This window comes from Cheilinus undulatus, linkage group 10 (assembly GCF_018320785.1).
Source record: "Cheilinus undulatus linkage group 10, ASM1832078v1, whole genome shotgun sequence".
Lineage (NCBI taxonomy): Eukaryota > Metazoa > Chordata > Actinopteri > Labriformes > Labridae > Cheilinus > Cheilinus undulatus.
The window spans coordinates 48,310,576-48,335,404 of NC_054874.1; the positions used below are offsets into that span (position 1 = coordinate 48,310,576).

At 39.2% G+C, this 24,829-nt stretch overlaps 1 pseudogene; it reads right to left on the minus strand.

Annotated features, from left to right (window-relative positions):
* Positions 1 to 5,969: 5,969 nt before the first annotated feature.
* LOC121516234 overlaps positions 5,970 to 24,829 on the minus strand; it is a 227,414-nt pseudogene continuing 208,554 nt past the window's right edge.

The window sequence follows — 24,829 nt, forward strand, 5'->3', positions numbered from 1 at the left end:
CTTTACAGATGAGATACTAAAGACATCAAAGACATGTCATCAAATGTTTTTATGATGTCATACAAGCTGGGAGGGTAAAAAGGATAAGACACACCCACTCCCCCCTTTCCTACTGTCCCTAATCAGCCACAGCCATAAGGCCAGAACCATTCAAGGTAGACTAACCAGGAGCTAGCTGAGGGAGAAACCAGGATAGCACAACCAACAACTACAGTCCTAGACTTTTACATGTCTCTGATTGGCTGGCCTCACCTTTACACTCAGTTTTGTTCAATGAAGAAATGCTGAGATCTTTGAAGTTAATTCAAAAACGTTAATTTGTCGTAAACCTGACACTATTCCCGGCGGTCTTTCCTCAGGATAAAGAGACTCCAGAGCTTCTTTTTTTCCAGAATATTCTCTCTCTCTCTCTGTATGTTCGGAGAGTTGAGGTTGAGCAACACATAGTTTGGATGGGCCCACGTCAGGTTTAAAATCTTGATCCAGTTCCTGGTCCTCTCAGGAAACTCGGCTGGCGAGCGTGAACCTTTGGACGAGTGATTTACACGCCTTCTCCTCCCGCTCTGAGCCGTGCTGGCGAGTGTCCCGTGTCATCGCGAGGGCCGGGCCCCGGGCGCTTCCTGTGAGAGATGACTTACAGTCAGAAAAGCCTAAACCTGCAGTCGTATCTCCATGACATCATCAGCTCACAGGAAACGCTCTCATACTTCACCGTTTAAGACGCAGATGTACGGCGATCGGCGGTGACATCATGTCACTAAACTCCACTCCTCGTCCAAACCAAACACACCTGCAGCGATCGAAGCACGGCCTCCTCCTTCCTCTGATTATAAAGTATTCAAACTATTCATGAAGCCAAAACACTGGAGCAGAAAAAACCTTTTTGGCCTTCTCCCCTCCTGTAGCTCTCTGCAGCTGGTGTCAAAGACGACTCCAACTGAGGCTGGGAGCTAGAAACACGTCAGACAGACCAGAATGCCAAACATGGGTCATTTTAACCACCATGTCTCCTAAAGATGCCGCTTTATTTCCGTTTAAAAAAGAAACTCCAGAGCTCCTCAGCCCCGCCCACTGATTCCAACACGACTATGAACGACTATGAGGCAAAAAGGAGGGAAAGAGCTTCATGAACATTTCGCCTTCTGTCTTTGATGATGTCATACATTTGATAGGCTTCTAAAAAATGACATCATCAAAGCTCTTAAACGTTCTAAAACAGTACCCCAGAAGACCCTAACCCTAACCAAAGTCAGGTTTATGCCACAGCTGCCCTAAATTACCAGCATTGGTAATTACCAAAATCATTTGTTATGTTTCTGCAATGGTAAATACACCAATATGTAGAAGCTCTTTAACCCAATTGATATTTTTAATGCTAAAATATAATTATTATTGTTATCCATGAATTTTCAAATTTACTGATTTACAAAAAAACTGAAAAAATAGTAAAGCACATTAATATTTCTTGATTAATATGGTAAATTATAGTTATTTACTTGCATTCCTGAACAGAAAAATTAGTTTAAGTGGTTGAATGTGATGCTTGATTAATTTCTGATTTCTCAGAGAAGCCCAGTGAGCCGGCTCAAATTGGGGTATAAAAAGATGAATTCAGTTTGAAATTCCTCATTCCTGTTCAAAATGGTAAAACGTGGAGAGCTCACTGAAAATGAAAGAGTCCCCATTAAAGCACTTTATGATGCTGGATGGTCTCAGACAAATATGCAGGTGGTCTCATACATTTGTAAAGCACTGTATCAGCTTTAGAAAGGTCCAGTTTAAATAAAAACAAAAACATTTTCAAGTTTAAAGACTCAGAAATGTATGTGAAAAGAATAAAAATTTGGATTTTCAAAATATATGAATTTTAGTGAAACGAATGAAAATGAATTTTGAAGTGTAAATAGTTGTAAATTTCAGAGGGAAAACTTGAAATTTCGAGTTGAAAATAGTAAACTTTACAGAGAAATGAAACATTTTAATATTTAAAAAGTTTTAAATTGTAGAGAACTTAAAAAAAACATTTACGTATGAAAAAAATAATCATATTTGTTGAATTTATAAGGACATAAATTCTTAAAATTTTGAGTATACAAAGTTGTAAATTTTAGAGAAAACTTGAAATTTTGAGTTTAACCCAGTACAGTTAGTGAAAGAAAAAAAAAACCTTTGCATTATAAAGTTTAAAAAGTGATTAAGTGAAGACAAAAAACTTCTAATAAACTTATTTATTAGAAAAAATAAATCAAATTTTAAGGTTGAAAAAATTGTTAATCCATGAAACTTTTGAGCCATTAAGTCAGATTTACAAAAAAAAAAAAAAAAAACTTTTGAAGTTTATAAAATACTTTACTCTGTACCATGTTTGATGTTTATGATTAAAGACCAAATCCTGTCATTCTGGTCGGGATGTTGAGAGTCTCAACATTCTGTCATGTACACACACACGGAAACAAAAACAAAACATTTTTAAGTTTAAAGACTCAGAAATTTATGTGAAAAAATTTAAAATTTGGAATTTTAAAATATATAAATTTTAGTAAAAAAAGAATAACTTTTGAAGTTTAAAAAATTGTTAATTTCAGAGGAATAACTTGAAATTTCGAGTTAAACTAGTAAATTTTAGAGAACAATGAAATATTTTAATATTTAAAAATTCTAAATTGTAGAGAACTTTTAAAAAAACATCTACATATGAGAAAAACAATCAAAATTTATGAATTTAAGGACAAAAATTCTTAAAATCTTTGAGTTTACAAAGTTGAAAAATTTAGAGAAAACAAAATTTTGAGTTTAAACCAGTACATCTAGTGAAAAAAAAAAAAAAACCTTGGCATTATAAAGTGTGCAAAAGTGATCAAATGTAGACAAGAAAAACTTGAAAAAGTCTTCTATTTAGTAGAAAAAAATCAATACATTTGAAGTTTTTAGAAGTTGTTAATTTATGTTTAAGAAAAATTGAGTCAATAAGTTAAATTTAGCCAAAAAAAGAAACAAAAAAAAGGCCTTTTTTTTTCGTTGAAGCTTATAAAATATTTTCCTCGGTAACATGTTTGATGTTTATGATTTAAGACCAAATCCTGTCAATCTGGTCGGCATGTTAAGAGAGTCCCAACATTCTGTCACATACACACACACACAGTATAAGTCTGAGAGCCAAAAATCATCATCAAACTTTAACAGTAATTATTAAAAATCTGTCAAAGACAGATAAACAGTGAATCCAGCATAAACACCTGAATAAATATTTGACTTGTTAAAGCTAAAACAAAGTCTGTAGGAGGAACTGAGGAGGAGTTATAGGGCTTAGAAGTGGACTGAGATGATGAGTGTGTGTGTGACAGAATGTTGGGACTATCTTAGTGAGATGAAAGCAAAGATCAGCTGAGCTAACATGATTGGTCCATCCTCTCTACCTGTTTCCTATTGGTTGGTCCATCAATGAATCAAAGACATAGGTTTGAAGCAGAGAAAGTTTCAAATACTGAGAGAAAAATCAGAGTTAATTTGAACCAGAATTGTCCTGAATGAGAGGAGAAGGTTTGATCACGAGTGTTAAAATTTGTAACAACACTGACTCCATAGCTGTGCATGCTGGTAGTACTATATTCATACTGATGAACTTAAACGTGTTAAAAGTTTTAGGGTCTCTGAGATCCTCCCGTAACTTTCCTTCTTTTTCTCTCAGCTTTTCCAGCCAATCTTTTCTCCATTAATCGGACCAGAGGAAGTCCTGACCGAGCGTTTCTGAGGCGGCGATCCATCACGATGTGTCCAAACTGTTAACAACAGCGCAGCACTTCTTCTCCTGCTGAATATGACTTGGTCGGCGTTCAGCTCGTCTTCTTTGGGGGAATATGACTTGGTTTGGATTCAGCTTGCTCTGGCAGCAGCAGTCGGAGTTTGGCGGAGGACGTGCAGACTCAGGGAGGCTGTCCGAGGTTTTTCTTCGCAGCCCCGGGCGTCGCTCTCCGCTAACGAGTGGCGTGTTTTCAACAAACTGATTTGACTACTCATCACGGACGCTGCTGACGGTGGATTTGGAGTAAATTGTGCCTGTATGGAAGCCCCAGCAGGCCAATGCTCTGCCAACAGACCCCTCCTCTCTGCTGCAGACGCTGATACTGGACTGTTCTGGTCCTCCAAGATGGACTCCAGACTTCCTGTTCAGAGCTGCAGGTCCGATAAAGATCACCACTGACCTCCAGGTCTTCAAAAGCTCCTATCTGACCTTGAAGGAAACTTTCTGTCAGAGACAAGGAACATTCAGGACCAAGGAGTTTGCTGGAAAAACAGATTTTAGTGGTTTTTAGCACTAAGCTGCTCTATGGGGGTTAGACTTCTAACATTTATTGGATTTTTATTCAGCCATTACAGATAAACTCATCAATAGGCAGAGGTCTGTAGATATTTCAAGAAAAATCTTCATCCCCACAGGAGAGGTTTGGAAAAGCAAAGAACAGCAGATGGCGCTGTTTTGAAACATCATAATGGTCCAAATTTACAAATGATTACAAAGGACCTCACAAATATTAGAAAATAAGTGGATCTGCTTATTTTTGAGGAATAAATTCAACATAATGTTTTAAATTTCTGAGAACCCAATCTAAATTATTGAGTTTATCTGAACATAAACATACATGAAAAAATGCAATTTTAGGGTTTTAAAGTCCCAAATTTTGACGTCAAAAACTTCTATTGGGCTGTAATTTTCAGTCCCAGTCCAAGAATCCAACATCAGATAAATGACAGCAGCTAACTCACACAGAATCCTTACTGGATGTAATCTGAGCAAGCTTCAGCGACTTAATCAGCCTGAAAATATCGGTGAATGCTGTTGTCATTTCCTGACAGCAGACGAGGGATGCAGCGCTGCACTGTTTCTGTTTTCCTCTCTGTCACTCACATAGAGATGGGAAGAACGGGCAAAGAGGGAAGTGACAAGGAATCATAGGGGAAGATGTCCTTTTTTTATATAGCTCTCTTCAACATTTTTTTTCTATTTTTTCTGATAAATTAATGACTTCTTTAAAAAAAAAAAAAACTTTTTTCCAAATAAATTTGCAACTTTTTAATTTTAACTTTTTTTGGCTTTGAAATTTACAACTTTTGAAACTGCAACTATTAAATTTTTTTCCAGATAGACATTTGAAGCATTTGTTTTTTTTTGTTTTGTTTTGTTTTTTTGTTGTTGTTTTTTTGTTTTTTTGGTGTGTAAATTTCTGAGACTTTTTCAACGTGAAAATTTCTAGGTTTTTCTTGTAAATGTACAACTTTTTTTTTTAACAATTTAAATTTTGAGATTTTCTCTAAAGTTAAACCTTCTAAACTCCACCGTTTCACTTTCTTTTTGAAATTTCTGACTTTCTGAAGTCTAGAATTTAGATTTTTGTGTGTGTGTGTGTGTGTGTGTAAAATTTTAAACCAAAAAATTGTACATTTTTCCAAAAATAATTCCTTTTTTGTAAATTAAAAAAAGTTTTTTCTAGACAGTTTTACCTTTTGGAAATACAAAATTTTAAGTTTTTCTCTAAAGCTCTTTATTGATGAATTTACAGCTTTTTAAATCAAAAGGCTTTTCCTTAAATGGACTACTTTTTAAGCTCTATACGTTCACAGAGCTTGTCAGCCTGGCGTTTAAATCAGACAGAATTCAACATTAATCATTTCCACTTCTATGATTTAAATCTTGGACTTCTACCAGGAAGGTAAAACTGTTCGTCAGATGTTCGTCAGTAGAAAGTCTTCTGTTCGTCTGCATTGAAAATGAAAGATGTAAAAGTTTGAAATATTTTAGGACAGAGAATTGATTTTTAACGGATGCATTGTGAACAGTTAGCGTGAGATAAAAAAGAATGTTAGTGCTAATACTTTTGACTAAAACTCCCAAACAGCGAAAATTTAAAACTCTTCAACCTTAAACTTGGTGACAGTAAAGAGAACAAAAACATGTTGGATTTCAAGCCAAATGTAATCTTTATTAGACTGTTTCTGTACAAAAAGCACTGATCACAGGAAAAACCAACAGAAAGGAACCGAAAACATGCATCTATTTACAGCATGGCCAGAGACAGAAAGAAAAACCCCGAGGGCTGTTTCCTGCCCCGCTTCTTCGTATTCTAAAGACATTAATTAAACATTGTGCTTTGATATACTTTGATGATATATTTTATATTTCACAAAGATGCAGTACCTCTGCCCTCGTTCACATTGAAGTAAAACATCCAAGAAAGTATTCTCTGCAGTTTTTAAAACCTCGGCTGAATCCGGGACGGTGAGAAGCAAACACTCTACGATGGTGGACGAAAAACAAACTGAGCGAGCTGGTTGAAGAGACGGAGTGTGGTTGTGTAGGGTGGTTCTGTTAGTGTCGGTGGGTGTGATGGCTTCTCCTACAGACACAAGACCGACGTTCCTTTGTACGCCAACGACATGACGACGTACGAATGACGCTGGGCTGTGACCGCAGGTTTTCATCAGTGCTGCTCGATTTTGCATAAAGTGAAAAGTTTATTCCATTCCTATTTCTGGTTTTAAGCTCAGAGACTGGAGTGTCTTTCAGGAGTTACAGGATGAGATAAAGCAGATTTTCAAAGTTTTTATCAGGTTTTTGGTCTAAATTTGGGATCTTGTCTCTCATTAATGGGGATTAGATTATAAAGATACTCTAGTGATCCTGATGGAAATTTAAGAATGGGGATGGGGATGCTGTTCAGAAAAATCAGGATGCTTTTCTCTGCAGACATTGCTGCTAAATCATCTTCTTTAAAATCAGAGCTAATAATGCAAACTTTCTGCTGTTGTTGAGAACCTGAGGGTCAGAAGTTTGGTGCAAAACAAGAAACTTCTCAGAGGAGAGAAACTCACCAAATGATTCGAACAAAAACCTCAAACAAACCAAATCTACAGAACTTAAACTCTGTTAAGAGACAATAGAAGACAGCGTCCGTTCAGGGGTAGCATCCTTTAAAGAACCCGGCCAATGAAGAAAACGCCCTTCACTGTTTTTAAGAGCAATCAGGCCAATCAGAAATGAGAAGGACTAGCGTGAAGTTTCCTTAAAATGCGACTGCCTTTGACATGATTGGTCCTCGAAGAATACAGCCCCTATGGAAAGCCCGTTGAGCATTTATTTAACATCAGTAATATTAGCCACTGTGTAGATCTACAAGGACTCAAACTTTAGCCTACTAGAGTAAGACTAGGGCCCAGAAGTGTTACTAGTAGTACTAGAAGGATGCTTTTAACCAGATTAGTACTAGTAGCACTAAACATGTTTGCTAGTACTACTGGAAGAGCAAAAATGTCTTCTAGTCCATTCACAGTAGCTGTATGGAGTACCAAGACGTCAGCCTCACTAGCTCTGCCGCTACCATTAGCCTCTTCCTCCCCCTGAAATGTAGCAAAGTCCTGTCTGAGCAAGCTTTCGCACCCTCGTCTACTTTGGTTTTGATCACTTTGTATTATTTATGCAAGGCATTTTGGATATAAGAATATTAACATGTAAATCTTTTTTAGTTGGGTGACTGGAATCTAAATTAAAGTGCAGAATTACATCTCAGCTGGTCGAAGCTCAGCAACCAGTTGCCGCTCAGAAAGATGCCATAAGTAGATGTCAAAATCACTCTACGAGTAGTACAAGAAGACAATTTTGGCAATTTTAGTTTTCCCAGTACTACTTATAGGGTGGCAGTTTACTAGTAGTACTAACAGACATTTTAAGGCTTACTACTATGACTAGGAACGCTAAAAAGTCCTCTAGCACCACCAGTTGCTATATTGTAGCCTTACTAGTACTGCAAGTAACACTTTGTACCCTATAAGTAAATGCCCAAAGGTACGGTGGCCAAGAAGTCTCACACGAATGCAAATTCAAAACACTTTGCAAAAAGAAAAACACGACGACATTTGAGAAAAACACAAATACAAAAACTTGCTGCAGCGCATGAATACAAACACTCAGCGCCGCGCAAGGATACATAAACTTGGCACAGCGCGGAGGCAACCAGATTCCACAACAGCACAAAAATACAACAACTTGGTGCAGCAGATGCAAATAAAAACTCACAACACAACGGAAGTGGGGCCGTTATTAGGGTCGGACCTGATAGTCTGCTAACGGCTCCATTAGCAATAAAGGGATTTCCATATACATTTTTATGGCTATTTTTGGCCTAACTAGTACAACTAGTAACACTTTTTGCTCTACTAGTAAGGCCTAGTTGTGTACTAGTTGGTCAAACTTGAGTATTAGTAGAGCTATACAGTGGTTGACATCACCAATATCAAACAAATGCTAAAAGGCTTTCCATAGATTTTTTGTGGCTATTTGTGGCCTAACTAGAACTACTAGTAAGGCCTAGTTGCTTACTAGTTGGTCAAAATTGAGTACTAGTAGAGCTACACATCAATTTATATCACCAATATCAAATAAATGCTCAAAGGGCTTTCCATAGATTTTTTTGTGGGTATTTTTGGCCTAACTAGTACTACTAGTAACACTTAAGTTCTACTAGTAAGGCTTAGTTGTGTACTAGTTGGTCAAAATTGAGTACTAGTAGAGCTACACAAGGGCTGATATCATCAATATCAAATAAACGCTCAAAGGGCTTTCCAAATACCCCTGAATTAGGACACAGCTCCTAAGGGTGGTTAGGTATCAAACATGACTTTTTGTTTTTCATTTTTCCTAAGGTTTCCACAGCTGCGCGGACGGCGAGCTAGCCCGTCCAAGCAGGAACACGGTTGCATAAGTAAACGATCTGGGATTGTGTGCAGCGACGAGAACAGCACCATCAACGACAACACCAACATTTATGGAAGTTCCCTTGAGATCCAAAACACCTGTGGCGTTGGGAGTGGTTTTTAAAAATCTGCTTCCTGTTTTTAAAATCGTACAATCATTCTCACCAAAAAACACAAAGACACGGATCAGGTCGAATATTACGATGGATAAAATATCGTCTTTAAACACCGAAAACCAAAAGATACGCTCGGTTTAAAAGTAAGAGTGGAGGAATATTATGACATTATAAGCTTCTGAAATATAAAAAATTTCACATGACAAGGATTTCTGTGGCCTCAGAGCCACAGAGGAAAACATATTGGTGCATATTGTTCTAGCTTTCTTTGTTTTTTTGTCGACTTTTAGCTTTTTTTGTCTTTTTTGCTAAGATGCATTGCTCTTAATAAGTGCCCCAACAGAAAAAATAGTGCATTAAGAAATAACCATGATTATACATTTCACAATAATACACAAAGGACGAGAAGAACCAGGGGAAACACAAATGATGCTGTTTACAAAAAGTTAAATATCGTATCGGAAAAAAGCCTTTTATACAAAAGTGATGAAAGCGTTTTTTTTACGTCCTGCTTTCAAAAACAGGGTGACCATGTCATGACGTTTTTTGTTTTTACAAAATCCTCTCACTTGTTCACTCTTTTTACAATATCTAAAAGGTATTAAGACATCAAATGTGTTTACATATATATTTGAGACTATCATTCAAGCCTAAATCACAAAAAGAAACTCCCCAAAACATACTTTATAAATACATAGAAAATAAGCACAATCAGAAGAAGAACGAGAAGATCTGGACCTAAATGTGAGGAAAACTGCCGCAAGCTTAGTCCGCTTTAAGTCTACCACCGGACACACCAGGAAACAGAACTATTAAACTGGAGTTTAAATGAGAGACTTTCAAAATAAAACCAAAGAAAACCATGGGCTGCCTTTTCAGACTCCAACATTTGCTCTTTCCTCTTCCCGGCACGTCGTCTGTTCTTAGAAAATTCCTGCGTTTTCCTCCTTTCAAAATAAAAGACACAAACATTGTTAAAATCTATGGTACAGAAAAGAAAATGCTTGTTTCATCAGGAAGTCTGAGTTCTCGCGGGTTCTGGGGGAACGAAAAAAGGAGATTTCTGATTTTAAAAAAGCAAATCCAGAAGCCGTCTGACGGCTCATCCAGATTTGTAAAAGGTTTAAAGAGTTTTATTTTTACTCCATTATGGACTCGGTCCAACTCGGTGCAGGGTCCAGCGAGAGCTTCTGATCCAGAGACACAAAACATCAGGAGGTTCTCATGTCCTCATTGGGTTGAATTTACATTTATGAGACTCAAAAACAAGTAAAATGAGACTTTAGTGGACCAGAACCTGGAAAATAAAAAATATTAACCTTGACGAAGTCAAACACTGGACGCGTCTGTTCTGGTTTAAAGATGGATTCCAGTTATGCATAATTAGGGGCATGGCTTATATGATTGTGGGTATGCATAAGGCAAGGATGGAATGTTTTATAAGCTTAAAAGGATGACATCATCTTCAAAGCCAAAAATAGAATGTTTCATAAGGTTTGGTGACATCTTCATCAAAGGCAGAGGACGGAGTGGTGGTGAAGCTGGGGATGTTGTGAGCCTTTCCCTCCATTGCTGCCAAATAGACCATAGTTGGCAATTTTTGGAAAAGTTGGTGGAAAAGTTGCTCTTCACCAGTTCGACCCACTTTTCCAAAAGTAGCCACCAAAGAACAGAAAATATGAGGGAGAGATCGTTGGTGTATCTGTGTTCTTAAAATAATCTAGAGGAGATGTATACTCATGTTTTTCAAATTTGTGAATTTCATTATCTATTAATTTTATTATCACTTGTATTATCACTAGTCAGTTTTGGTTTGAAGATATAGGATATGGGTTATTGGTAATTAGGGGCATGGCTGACATGACTGTACATAGAATGTATGCAGAGTAAAGGTAAAGGTAGAGTAAAGGAATGTTTTATAAACTTTAAAGGATGACATCATCTTCAAAGCCAATGATAGTTTGCTTCATAAGCTTTGATGATGTCATCCTCAAAGACAGAGGATGGAATGTTGGTGAGGCAGGGGATGTTTTTCCCTCCATTTTGCAAAACAGTAGTCCATGGTTTGGAAAAGTGGCTGGAACTGGTGAGGAGCGGGGCTCCCACTGTGGATTGGATGCAAAAACCTCCTTCAGAAACCAGTTGGCTGACATCATGCACACTTCATCCAGTAGCCTTTTAGGGCCAAAGGAATGTTATGTTGTGTCAGATGTATAATATGACATATCATTTATCATATATCATATACATAAACTTGGCCAAAGCGGTGGCCCAAAATGTGCTTATTTTGCATTGACAGTCGGAAACCTCCCTGAAGGGGCCCTATCTGAGAGTCATTACAAGGAAAAGATTGTTGTTGTATTTGTGTTTTAATGTTTGCTTACTAAGTATGCAGAATTCTTTTAGAACTCATCTGTTTTGCTTTGATCACCGTGACCTGGAGGACTGGGCGCCATCATAGACGTGTCAGTACTGTATGTTTTTAACACTGATTAACTGTGACATGTTACAGTTGGACACTTTTAGAGTGAAAAATTAAAGTTAAGGGAGACTTTATTAGTTGTCTGATCTGCCTGTACCATTAAATATCTAAAACCTGATTGTTGGTTTTTATCCAATGAGATCTTTATGTTCCTCTGTTATGTCATGGTGGTGATCAGAAGCTCTGGTTGGCCACGCCTCCTCTCTGTCTCACAGTGGTTCAAACTGATCTGAGACGTGTTCGGTCTCTCAGACTTCTGAAGTCAAACTTTTCATATTCACAACATTATTAATGCAGACCCCGCCCCCCTCCCGTTTATGGAGCTCCGCCACCACGTGGAGCCGCTGCAGACGTCACGCTTCCTGTTTCCTGTCGAGCGTCTGCGGCAGCTTCAGTTTCAGTCCCACAGCAACCACAGTGATGATGATGTTTAAAAGTCCTTATCCTGCTGCACAGAGGGATTCTGGGTAAGTCAGGGTGGGCAGATTGTCTGTTGTTGTTGATCATAGTGGCGCTTCAGGTGGGCGGAGTTATCCAAGCTGGAGGGTAGGAGGGGTCTGATGGAGAGAGTCCTCCTCACATGGGGGGCACGATGAGACCGGCCATCGCTGGGGAAACACCAAAGACAAAATAAGACAAGCCAATCAGACCACAGTGAACGTTATACTGGATAAACAAAAAAACAAGAGATCTAAACTTTGCAGGATGTGAACATGTGTGTCTGTTTACAAGAGTTTGAAGATCAAAGTCCGATGGCTGAGATCAAAGGCGAAATTTTAGATCAAAGTCAGAATTTTACGATCAGTGAGAATTGTAAAATAAGAGTAAAAATTCTCAGATCAAAGTCAGCATGTTAAGATCAAAGTCAGAATTTTGAGATCAAAGTGATATTTGAGATCAAAGTCAGAATTCTAAAATCAAAGCCAGAATTTTGAGATCTAAGTCAGAATTTGTGATTTTTTTTCCTTAGAATTCTGATTTTGATTTATAAACTATTCTGATTTCAATCCGTATTCTGACTTTATTCCCAAATTTTCTGACTTTAATTTCAGAATTTTGGTTCTCGTCCGAAAATTTCCAACTTCAGTATCAAAATGTTGACTTGATATCAGAATTCCAACTTTTGTCCCAAAATTCTGGCCTTAATCTCAGACTTCTCCAAACTAAATTTGGTTCTTAAGATATTTTCTTCAGTGGCCCTAATTCTCTTGCTAAGACCTAATCAACTGACCAATCAGACTTTTATGTATCAGTTAAATCAAAGTGACAAAAGAGTGGATTTATAATATTGAAATAGTTTATTGTATATTCTGCAGTCAATAAACGGGCTGTAAATATCTGCAGAAATGTCACATCTACTGATAATAATTATTATCTAGGAAAAACGAAGAGGTTTGGTGGTTATTTTTCTTTAAAATGACAGATGGATGAATTTAGAAGTCTGATTGGATAAAGACTGTGACGTTTATGTGCTTATCACACACATACTTTAAACTGTAAAGTGATTTTTTTATCAGTAGGACTCATTAACAACACATTTGATATATAGAGAGTTAATACTGTGTGCCAGAAGTTATGGATCAACTTTGTCCTCCTCCGTCTCTCTAAAATCATCATTACAGCTGGCCGTCTGTCCAGGAGGGAAGGGGGTGCTGACAGGCGGGAGGGGGGGTGGGATGCTCACCCTGGAGGTTGCTGCCATTGGTGGTGGTGCAGGTGGGGGGCGGGGAGGTCTGTGGCCGCACGACGGGGGCGAAGGCGCTCTTCTGTTTGACTGCAGAAACCATATGGACAGGAGAGAATGAATACGGAGCAGAGGGGGGGCGGGGGAGGGGAAGGGAGCGAGCAGACGGACAGAGGAGGTGAGTGAGCGATGGAGATGAGGCGGAGCATGCAGGAGGATGAAGAGGAGGAGGAGGAGGGCCTGCCGAGGTCATGCTCACACCTGGCAAAGTTGATCCATAACTTGAAGGACTTTTATTTTGAAAAACCAACCTGATCCAACCTCAGAGCAGCAGCAGCAGAGCCATCGTGCTTGTGTGAGTGTGTGAGGCAGGCGTCTCCTAAAAACACACCACCTCAGCTCGCCACATGTTCGCTGAGGCTGTGAGCGTCTGATTAAAGGAACAGTTCAACATTTTCACAAGTTCTCTCATGTCTCAAGGTACTAGGTTTGACAAAAGTGGCGTTATTTCTGAGGCCTTAAAAATCTTGAACTACATTTTTAACCAAAAGAGAGAGCATGGTCTGAATTACACAATAGTGTGGGAAACATTCATTTATGCTCCCTCCACTTTGCAACACTTGATCTTTTCCCAATACATCTGAGAGAACGTGCAGAAATATGGATGAAATGAATGCATGGAAAATTCCATCTTAAACTGCATGCATATCCAGTGTTGAGCATAAATGAGCTTTTATCCTTCTTAACGTCCACCATGCTATGTTGGCTCTGCCTTTTTAAGATTTATTTTTGGGCATTTTATGCTTTAATTGATAGAGGAGGACAGTGGGTAGGGTTAGAAACAGAAAAAGGAGAGTGAGGGAGACACATGCAAGAGAGGAGCCGCAGGCTGGACTTGAACCTGGGCAGAATGTTTTATAAACTTAAAAGGATGGGGTGCAACTTAACCTAGGGACCATCTGTGCCCCAGGGATGGAATGTTTTATCATCTTTAAAGGATGACATCATCTTCAAAGCCAAGGATGGAATGTTTTATAATCTTTAAAGGATGGCATCATATTCAAGCCAAGTGTAGGAGCCAAACATGTAAGTTTGGAGATGCCTTTGGGTGTAGGTGGGTTTTGGTTTACACACGGATTAGTGGGTGTGGTGATTGGTGGCACGGTGGTGATCAGTTAATTTACTTCACCTGTGCACCTGTGGGGTGCTTCTGCTGGAAGTTGGAGTGGGGTGAGCACAGGGAGGACATTTTCTGTTGACCGCACGTTCTTGGTTAAAGTTTGACCTATTACCGGGTTTTGTTCGGTAAAGTTGTTAAATGATAAGATGCAGCGCTATGTAAATAAACTGGGTTTGGTGCGATAAAGTAAGGAGTGCGCGTCATCACTTTGACTCCCGTGTTTAGCCTGCAGCGGCTTCAATTTTGGATGGATCGGCCGCTATACCAAGGATGGAATGTTTTATAATCTTTAAAGGATGACATCATCTTCAAAACCAAGGATGGAATTTTTTATAATCTTTAAAAGATGACATCATATTCAAACCAAGGATGGAATGTTTTATAATCTTTAAAGAATGACATAATCAAAGGCAGAGGACGAAATGTTGGTGAAGCTGGGAATGTTGGGGGCGTTTTCCCTCCATTTTTGCCAAATAGTAGACCATAGTAGGCGACTTCTAGAAAATTGGGTGGAAGTGGCTTAGATTAAAAAGCGGCACAGCTCGAAACATGGATTTAAAGGCTGTAATGTCCTTTTGAAAAGGTTTAAAAATCTTAGTATCACTGGCGACCAGTCCAGGGTGTACCCCGCCTCTCGCCCAATGACAGCTGGGATAGGCTTCAGCTCCCCCGCGACCCCAACAGGTTAAGTGCAATAGAAAATGGATGGATGGATCTTAGCATCAAACTATTAAACTCTTTCAATAGTACTTCATTTTTAGTTAGAAAGTTTAGTTTAACAATTGTCACTCTTTAATAGTATATATATCAAAACCACGAGTCAATAATTTTCATATTTTCAGGGTACTTTAGCCGTGGTTTGATCATCACTGTTTAAAGGGCCATGGCAGTGTTTTTTGCCTGCAATAACCTGACATATCAGTAAATAAAGATAAAACCTTTGACATGTTGCCCAGCCCTACTGAGTAATACATGTTTATCTGTTTCTGAACTTGTACGTGCTGATTCCCATCTTCATTCTGACTCTAATGACAGACATGAGACAGACGTCCACCTCAACGTCTCACAGAGACACAGAAGAAGAAAATGTTGTACTGTTCCTTTACGAGCAGAGACTTTACAGTGATTCTAGGATGTAAAATGAAACGGAGAAATGTAAATGTGAGCTATCGCTCCATGCCAACATCTCTCCGTCTGTCCTGGATGGCGGCGTTTTGGCTCCTCCGCCGTGTTCCTCCAGCAGATATCGACGGGTCGGCTCAAAGCGAGGAGGATGCAGTGAGGATGTTAGTAGAGGAGGGGGGAGGAGGGGTGAGGAGGGGGAGGATGGACAGTCTGAGGAGGAGGGAGGAGGTGAACAATGCGTGGTCCACACTCACACAGCAAACACACAGAGTCGTAGCCTCGGCGGAGGAAACTGAAGCTCAGCCAGGCAAGATGCGAGCCCACCTTTTGTTTGGTCGCCAGGGACGACAACATCACCTGGCACGGAGACGCGGTTAGAGCTCGATTCCTCCTAAACGAGTCTCGCTGAGACTCGCTCGGCTCTTTGAAACACGAGCCAAAACAATGGAGCGCTCCCCGCGGGCGACTTTCGACTCTACCGCTCTCCAAAAACACACCTGCTCCTTCCAGGCAGCCGCTCCGACTTGAGGCGAGTTAATCAAAGTTTCAGAGCAACAACACGACCGACGACCGCAAACTACTGAAGCATCGACTCGTCTCCTCCTGCACACTCTCGCTTTATTCTCCTTCATTATTCTGAGACACTGGCGGCCTGCATCGGAGCAAGAAACTACAGCCTGCTCTGGAACAACAACCACGTCTGAGCATCATATTTATATATATATTTATATAAATGTAGACAATAAAACATCCAGATCAGGATGTTAGACCACCATATTTTCTCACTTTTTGGATCTATAATTGATATGTTCACTAGAACTATTTTTCCTCCAATTAATACTTTTAGATTCTCTAAAACATTGTTTTATTTTTGATAACTACAGAACCAATCATTACAACAAAAAACTGTATTCTATAGACAAGTTTAACTCAACCAGAGAAACAAAATATTTGTGTAAGAGCAATAATCCAAACCTGGAAGTGTGAATCTAATTATTACTGAAATGTATTTTATTTAATTTATGTATTAATCAGAGCATGCAGAGAGCTTTTATTTTCATCGTTATTCTTTATCTGCAGTCATGTTATGATAATTCTGTCAGATTATTTAATACGTGTATTTAAGCCATTACTTTTTATCCTCATCAGATGAAGCTTTTTTCCACCTTTTTTTTTTACAGAATCTACATGCAATCATCACTAACTTATTTAAAATGTTTAATATTGAAGATTCAGTTAGAAAATTATGAACAGAGATACTTTGAATGAGTGAGCAAATATTCTAGAAATAGTGGAAAATATCGCCTTTTATTACTAACTCTTATTAATAACTGAAAACTTGATATCCATCTTGAACCAATAAAATAAAATTTAAATAGATTTTTTTGTGTCTGATGGAGTTGATAAAAAAACAAGATACGACGGGCAAAAAAAATACTTTTGGGAAAAAATGCTGACTTGGAAATCTGTTCCTTCATGTTTAGATTGCAGCCTAAATCCAGTGATGGTATTTACCTGTCAGGGCTGAATGATTTGCAAAAATAATCTAATTGTGATTTTTTTTCTCCCAATGTCACGATTTAATACGCAACTATTTGTAGGTTCCTAAATTAAACTAGGGATGAACGATTTGAAAATTACCTACAATTTTGGCTCATAAAGCAAATTTGATATCCTCGAGAGGGTGATCATTTTTCTATTATTCTCGTTTTGATACAGAAAAACATATATGAACAGGAAACGCAGGATTTTTTGTAAACTATTCTAAAAAAAGACACTTGAATGGCTGTATAAAGTGTAGAACATAAAATCTCTGCTGCAAGAAAATGGTATCAAACTGGTATTTTGACAGATTACATGTTAAGGAGATATTTTCTGTGATTAGAAAATTGCAGTGGGCCTTACTGCCATTTAATCTTATTTGCAATTAATTGTTCAGACCTACTCAGAACAACATGATGGCTATCACTGACTAAGGCCTTTTTATTCTTATTACAGTGTTCATGTTAGAAAGTCAGGGCGCCATGACTCAGGTGCTGAGTATCGAAAGAATAGAGGGCTTGCCTATGGAGTTGATAGTGAGTTTCATCTTCTAAGTCTATGTGCGATGTAAACCTATGGCAGCCATGTCTTAGCAGCATCACGGCTTATTTTTCATTTCAGTGTGTTAACAAGTCAGGGCTTTCACACTGATCAATACAGGGTCATCTTTACCTTGATCTAGCAGATATGCCTGTCCTTATCAGTGGAATACGTCACAGGGAACATAAATATGGTATAGTTACTCTTTATGTTTGTGCTTTTCACAATAAAAGTCTGGTTTGTTATTTCTGAGGTAAAACTTGAACAGAATGCTTTTATTCTGAAGGTGTCCTGGTGGGCAATTATTAGAGTAAATGAAGAAGGACACAGACAAGCACCAATGAAAATGTCCTCCTCTGAAATATTTCAGTGGTAAATCTTCAGTATTTCCTCATAAATGAGCAGAGACTGTGAGCTCTGTGTGTTTTAGATCCACAGAAATCTCTCCATTCACTCTCAGACAGTCAGACTCGTCCCTCCTGCTCGCTCGCTGCCTCTCACATGGATGAGGTTCACTTCATAAAAGTACATTTAAAAGCGGACTCACTTGCGTAAGCAGAGTTGGTGGATCCGTTGAGGAAGCTGGGGGACCCGGGGACGCCAAGGTTGGTCATCCCGGCTCCGTATCCGTTCATGGTGGACGTGATGGTGTTATAGTTGGACTGCTGTGGCGTGGAGCTTGGCACATAGCCACGAGGAGACACGCTGTTGGAGTTACGGGAGTAACCTGGAAGGAGGAAGCACGACAGTAGGGTCAGTTCTTCTTCATGGGTTTATAACCTGGTAAGTCTGGAATGCAACCAGAATGTGAAGGGACGACTGGTATTTTAATATCTTTAAATGAAAGGTGGCATTATACAAAGAGTTTTAGGGCAATGGAAATGAGACAAAAATCAAAAAATCAATTTGAAGTCAGAATTTTGAGATCAAATTCAGATCAATGTAAGAATTTAAAGATCAAAGTCAGATCAATGTAAGAATTTAAAGATCAAAGTCAGATCAATGTCAGAATTTAAAGATCAAAGTCAGATCAATGTAAGAATTTAAAGATCAAAGTCAGATCAATGTAAGAATTTAAAGATCAAAGTCAGATCAATGTCAGAATTTAAAGATCAAAGTCAGATCAATGTAAGAATTTAAAGATCAAAGTCAGATCAATGTCAGAATTTAAAGATCAAGATAAGAATTAAAGGTTAAGTCAGAATTCTGAGATCAAAGTCAGAATTGAAGGATCAAAGTCAGAATTAAAAGATCGAAGTCAGAATTCCAAGATCAAAGTCAGAATTGTGAGATCAATGTCAGAATTGAAGGATCAAAGTCAGAATTCAGAGATCAAAGTCAGAATTCTGAGATTGAGGTCAGAAATTGGACTTTAATCTGAGAAAACAAATTTTATTCTACGCCTACAAAATTTGCATATCCATTTAAGAGACTGAAAGATCACAGAGCACCTATAGATGTACAAATGTCACAATAACCCAAAGTAAATAGTTTCTTGTATTTAAAGCTGTTGTTACTGTTCCCAAAAAGTTCTTTAGATAAAGGGTGAAAATGTTGTTCTATTTTTGTTTGATAAAGTTAGAATATTTGTTAAAAATGATCATGAATCTATTGAGAGCACGTGTTGTTTTTCTCCTCGTTGTGACCTTAGTGATGACATCATCATACCTGTTACAGACCCCTCCCCTCAGGCATGATGACCTGCCCTTCATCTCTGTCCTAACTGCTCCTCTATCCTTACCTTAACTCCCCCTCCTCCCCCCTTATCTCCCCCATTCCCCCGCTGATTGACCCTCATCTACAATGCATTGAACACCAATGTTCCCTGCTGCACTCAGCCTGACCTTTGACCCCCTGGGGAGGCTCCCGGGTTCTCACTGAGCATGCTCAGTACGAGCCCACAGTGTACCAAACAGCCCTCTATCAGCCCTCCACCCTCGTCCACTTTCCCCCACTTCCTGGTTCAGGCCAACGCAATTCCCAGCAGGAGCGTGTGATGGAACGCCGCTAACCCAGGGAGGAGGGGGAGGAGGCGATGGGAAACACATGTGGAGGAGAGAGAGCAGGGAGCGTCACAGAAACGGCTAAATGTCACCATTGTTCTTAAATAATAAAAAACAAATCGTTTAACAAACGCTCGCCGTGTTCTGAGTGTTTGTTTTGGTGCGTGTGAGCATTCACGGCGGCGGCGTGGGAAACAGATCAGATCAGATCACATCCTTCGACCTCACAGAGACTCAAACTGAAACATGTGTGCTCAGAGTTCAGCTGCAGTTTGAGCTGCTGATTAACACCATGACTGACAGTTTACTTTCACCATGTAAACGTCACACCACCGACGCTCCTGCAGGTGGAGAGGGTTTCAAGACTGACATGTATGGGGAGCCATTCAGGCATTTATTTGATATTTGGTTTAATCAGCCATTGGGTTGATCTAGTATTAAATCAATGAACAATTCTTATTAGTGAAGCTGAAAGTCTTACCAGTAACAAGACCTACAAGGACACATAAAAATGTATTACTTCTACCCTAAAAATGTGTTCTTGAGCTACTAGTTTGCCTGCCCATAGAGGACAGACCCTGATAAACCCAGAAAATGGACTCCTGATAAACCCAGAGAATGATCCTGATAAACCCAGAGAATGATCCTGATAAACCCAGAGAATGGACCCTGATAAACCCAGAGAATGATCCTGATAAACCCAGAGAATGATCCTGATAAACCCAGAGAATGATCCTGATAAACCCAGAGAATGACCCAGTTGTGATTTATTGATGATATTCAGTCAAGTGCACATTTGATCAGTAGCACTGGTGCTAGCTTTCATGCTGGCTAACAGTTCCGTCATTTTGGAGTGGAAAAGCGTGCAAGGCTATTATTGGCTATTATTACGAACTGAAAAGTGTGTGAAGCTGTTATTGGGTTCTGATTTTGAATTTTTTTTTTTTTACATTTTCATAATTTCCCCACCTATTTTGCTACTTTTGACCCACTTTTGCTGTCTTTCCACCAATTTTTGCCACTTCTCTTGCTGCTTTAGACTATATTTGCTTCTTTTAAAGCCAATTAAGATTCAATTTTCTTGCTAACACATACCTCTTAGAAAAGAAAATTATAGGAATGTTTGTTTTTCGTGTTTTCATGGCAGATTTGATCATATTTTCCTCATTTTTACAATGTTTTTCTGGTATGTGGAATTCACTTGATGGCCACATTGAGTGAGGAGAGGCTGTGTATGGCCCTTGCTGCCCACCAATGATCCAAAATGTCCACTAGTACTAGTAGACCTAGCACTAGTAGAAGCCAGACTGTTGATTGTAGTACTGCTTTATTTGCATTTAGTCTACTAGTAATAGCAAAAATGCTCTACTAATGGTACTTACTATTACAGCTACTAGAGGTGTAAAACTCTCTGCTAGTAGTAGTAGTAAACCTTTCTGGCCTTACTAGTCCCACTAGTTAGACTGTCAGCTTTATTACTAAGGTCTACTGGTGTAGTGTAATTGAGTCTTGAGCTGCACAATGGTTGATATCACTGATAATAAATGCTAAACTGGCTTCCCATAGACCTTTAAAAACTGGCTTCCAATTAAGACTGGAACATAGCAGAACCTGAACACATGAAGTAAAATTAAACACCACAGACATCTATTGAGGCTAAAATCAAAGATCAGACGTTTTTTACTTTATATTTGAAACCCTGCTTTGGTTTTTTGTGTCTCCTGCAAAAGGACGCCTTTAAACCGCTCTGTCCTGAACAAAATGTTTTGCCGTGATTTATTTCTTACTCTAAATGAAAGGATTAAAGATGTCTTGTGTTCGGTTCTGGACATAACATGGTTTTTGTTTTTTTAAACACCATAAACTTGAATTAAATTATGATTCACGTCATATTTGGAGTCATAATTACAAACTAAAGGAGCTACACATGAAAGAAAATCTCCAATTATTCCTGTTAGTGGCGATCATGTTGTAGGCGTTCTCTGAAATATAATTGATGTTTCTGAGCTGAAGATGTGACCGCATGCTGCATGACATCAGTGCATTTCTCCCCCTGGAGGTCAGTCTGCTTTTAGGTCGATTCTGTTGTCAGAACATCTCATTTTGAGTTCAATATTTAAAAAAAACAAGGACTGAAAAGTCCAGTTTAAAAGATGTGACATTGACTCCTATCCTTCATCAAATACCTCGACTGTTCCTTTATAATTCTGATTTTAATCTTCATAAGTAAATGTTAATATTAGACGAAGATAACCTGAGTAAATACTCACTGTATAAATGATGATTTCATTTATTAAGGATAAATCCATCCAAACCTACCAGGTCCTATGTGAAAAAGTCCTTCCCCCTAAACCTAATAACTGGTTGTTCCATCCTTGGCAGCGACAACTGAAGCAAGCATTTGTGATAACTGTCAATGAGTCTGTCACATCACCGTGGAGGAATGTTGTCCCACTCTTCTTTACAGAATAGTTTTAATTCAGCCACACTGGAGGGTTTTCCAACATGAACGGCCTGTTTAAGGTCATGCCACAGCATCTTAGTCAGATTTAAGTCCAGACTTTGACTAGACCACTCCAGAACCTTCATTTAGTTTTTAGTCCATTCAGAGGTGGACTTGCTGGTGTGTTTGGGATCATGGTCCTGCTCCATAACCAAGTTCTCTTGAGTTTGAGGTCATGAACTGATGGCAGGATGTTCTCCTTCAGGATTTTCTGATAGAGAGGAGAATTCATGGTCCAGGTCCTGGTCTAGACCATCACACATGTTTGACTGTTGGTCTGATGTTCTTCTGATGAAATGTGTTAGTTTAACAGCTTTTCTCCCTTATGTTATCATAAACATGCTTTTAAAGGATGCTCTGATGTAGCATTTAGCTGATAAATCTGTAGGGTACTGGTTAGACTGGAATGACAACTGGGGTCTTGACTGGCCTGTGTGCGAAAGGCAAGGATGGAATGTCATCCTTTGAAGATGATGTCATCCCTTAAGTAAACACAAAAGACTTCACAGGATGACATCATCAAAGGCAGATGATGGAATGTTCCATGCTGAAGTTTTTCCCTCCATTTTTACCAAACAGTCGCCATATTTAGTAACTTAGCAAAAGTGGGTGGAGCTGTAGAGGGGTAAGGGTTCGGGTTCCAGAAAGTTCCTCCTCTGTCTGGTCAGTCCTCGGAATATTTTCCCAGAAATCTTGGGGATCGTCAGGTTGTTTTAAGTCAAGTGTGAGACGAGCCTTTGTGTTCTTTTTGCTCAGCGGTGGTTTTGGCCTTTGAACTCTCCCATGATGCCATTGTTGCCCAGTCTCTTTCTGATTGTTGAATCATGAACTCTGACCTTAACTGAGTCAGTGAGGCCTGCAGGTCTTTAGATGTTGTTCTGGGTTCTCCTAGGACCTCCTGGATGTCATCTATGCGCTCTTGGAGTTATTTTGGTAGGCCGGCCACTCCTGGGAAGATTCGCCACTGTCCACAGTTTTCCTCATTTGTGGATAATTGCTCACAGCGTGGTTTGCTGGAGTTCCAAAGCCTTAGAAATGTCTTCTCTGTTCTCGAATATCTCTAGATGGTGCTATAATGTGTTTCTTTTAAGGTTATCTCTGTCTAATATCTTAATGTGATGATCTTAAACATTTAAGTGTGACAAATAAGCAAAATATGAAAATGAGGAAGGGCACAATAGTTTTCTACAGCTCTGTAGATGTAGGGCCCTGTTAGACATGGAGTTCCCCTTCATAGAAATATCTTTTGTTCCAGTGGAGGAGGAAGCAGCAGCCACATCTGTTTGCCATCGTATCTGGCCGCTAATATTTGTATTTTTGGACCGTCATCTTCCTCCTGTACATCTGTATACGGTCTCCATTCCTCCACCTGCAGCTGTCAGAGAGAATCAGAGACGAACTCCAGAGATCAACCACGTAGAGAAACCTTCAGGAGACGCTGCTGCTCTGAATTAGCACCGTAAATTACTCTCCTCTTCCTCCTGATAAGGCCAGGCTCAGGAGCTGCTGTTTTTATTAATGTTTTAATCACAGCGGGTAATTGCGAGGGGCACAAAGAGCCGTTTCATACTTCACGACGGCGGCGGTGGGGAGCCCGGCGGTCACATCCTCGGTGTAATGTTTCCGACCGGAGAGCTCGGCGCACATAAACTACCCAGTTATGAATTTTCAGCAACTCGTTTCCCATGACCTCATGGATTCCTGAAAGGTGTTCGCTCCAGGGCCGATGGGAAAAGCAGACCGTGGTTGAGAGGAGGAGGGACGGGGGGGGGCGTCCGGAGAGAAAAAGCAGCTCTATCTGCTTCCTGTCGACGCGTGTTCACCAGCGGTTAGTTGCACGTTTTCCTCAGCGTCAGAGACAAGGACAGGAACGAGTGCTGACAGGAAACATGGAGGCCGATGATTATTCCCTTCATGTTCTGCTCAAACCAACACTCACGCTCTGACTGTGTAGTTTAAACCTGTTTAACCCTTAAGACCAGTGATACTCAACCTGTGGCTCTTTTGTCATTATTTGTGGCCCTTCTATGTCTTAATTTGAAACATTACTCACTCAGAAAACCTAAAAAAAAAGGGAAATGTTTTGCCCTTTTTCACAATTTTTTGCCATTTTTCCCACATTTAAGCTACCTTATCCATTACATACCTATTTTTTTCTTACTTTTTTCTCATTTTTGCTACTTCTTTTTGCCACTTTTTCCAATTTTTGCCCTTTTTCACAATTTGTTTGCCACTTTTCTCCCCTGGTTCCAGGGCCTTTGAAAAAACTGATCAAATTCAAGTTTATAGTGTTAAAATAAAGAAAAACCATGTTAGGCTCAGAACAACAAAACATGTGACATCTTTAATCCTTTCATTTAGAGTAAGAAATAAATCACTGAAAAACATTTTTATCTAGGACAAAGCGGTTTAAAGGCATCCTTTTACAGGAGACACAAAAAACCAAAGCAGGGTTTCAAATATGAAGTAAAAAAGTCTGAACTTTGATGTTAATCTAGATCGAGGTCCGTGGTGTTTAATTTTACTGTCATGTGTTCAGGTTCTGCTGTAAGTTCCAGTCTTAATTGGAAGCCGGTTTTTAAAGGTCTATGGGAAGCCATTTAAGCATTTATTTGGTATCAGTGATATCAACCATTGTGCAGCTCAAGACTCAGTTACACTACACTGCACTACACCAGTAGTCCTTAGTAATAAAGCTGACAGTCTAACTAGGGGAACTAGTAAGGCCAAAAAGGTTTACTACTACTACTAGTACAGAGTTTTACATCTTTCTAGTAGTAAGTCTACCTGGCACAGTAAACCACTCATACACAGCGTTTGGGAAAGGGGAGAGCCTTTGAAAATATACTCAGGGGGTGATTGGATAAACATCCTGTCTGTCACATCTTTACGGGCCAATCAGAGCAACA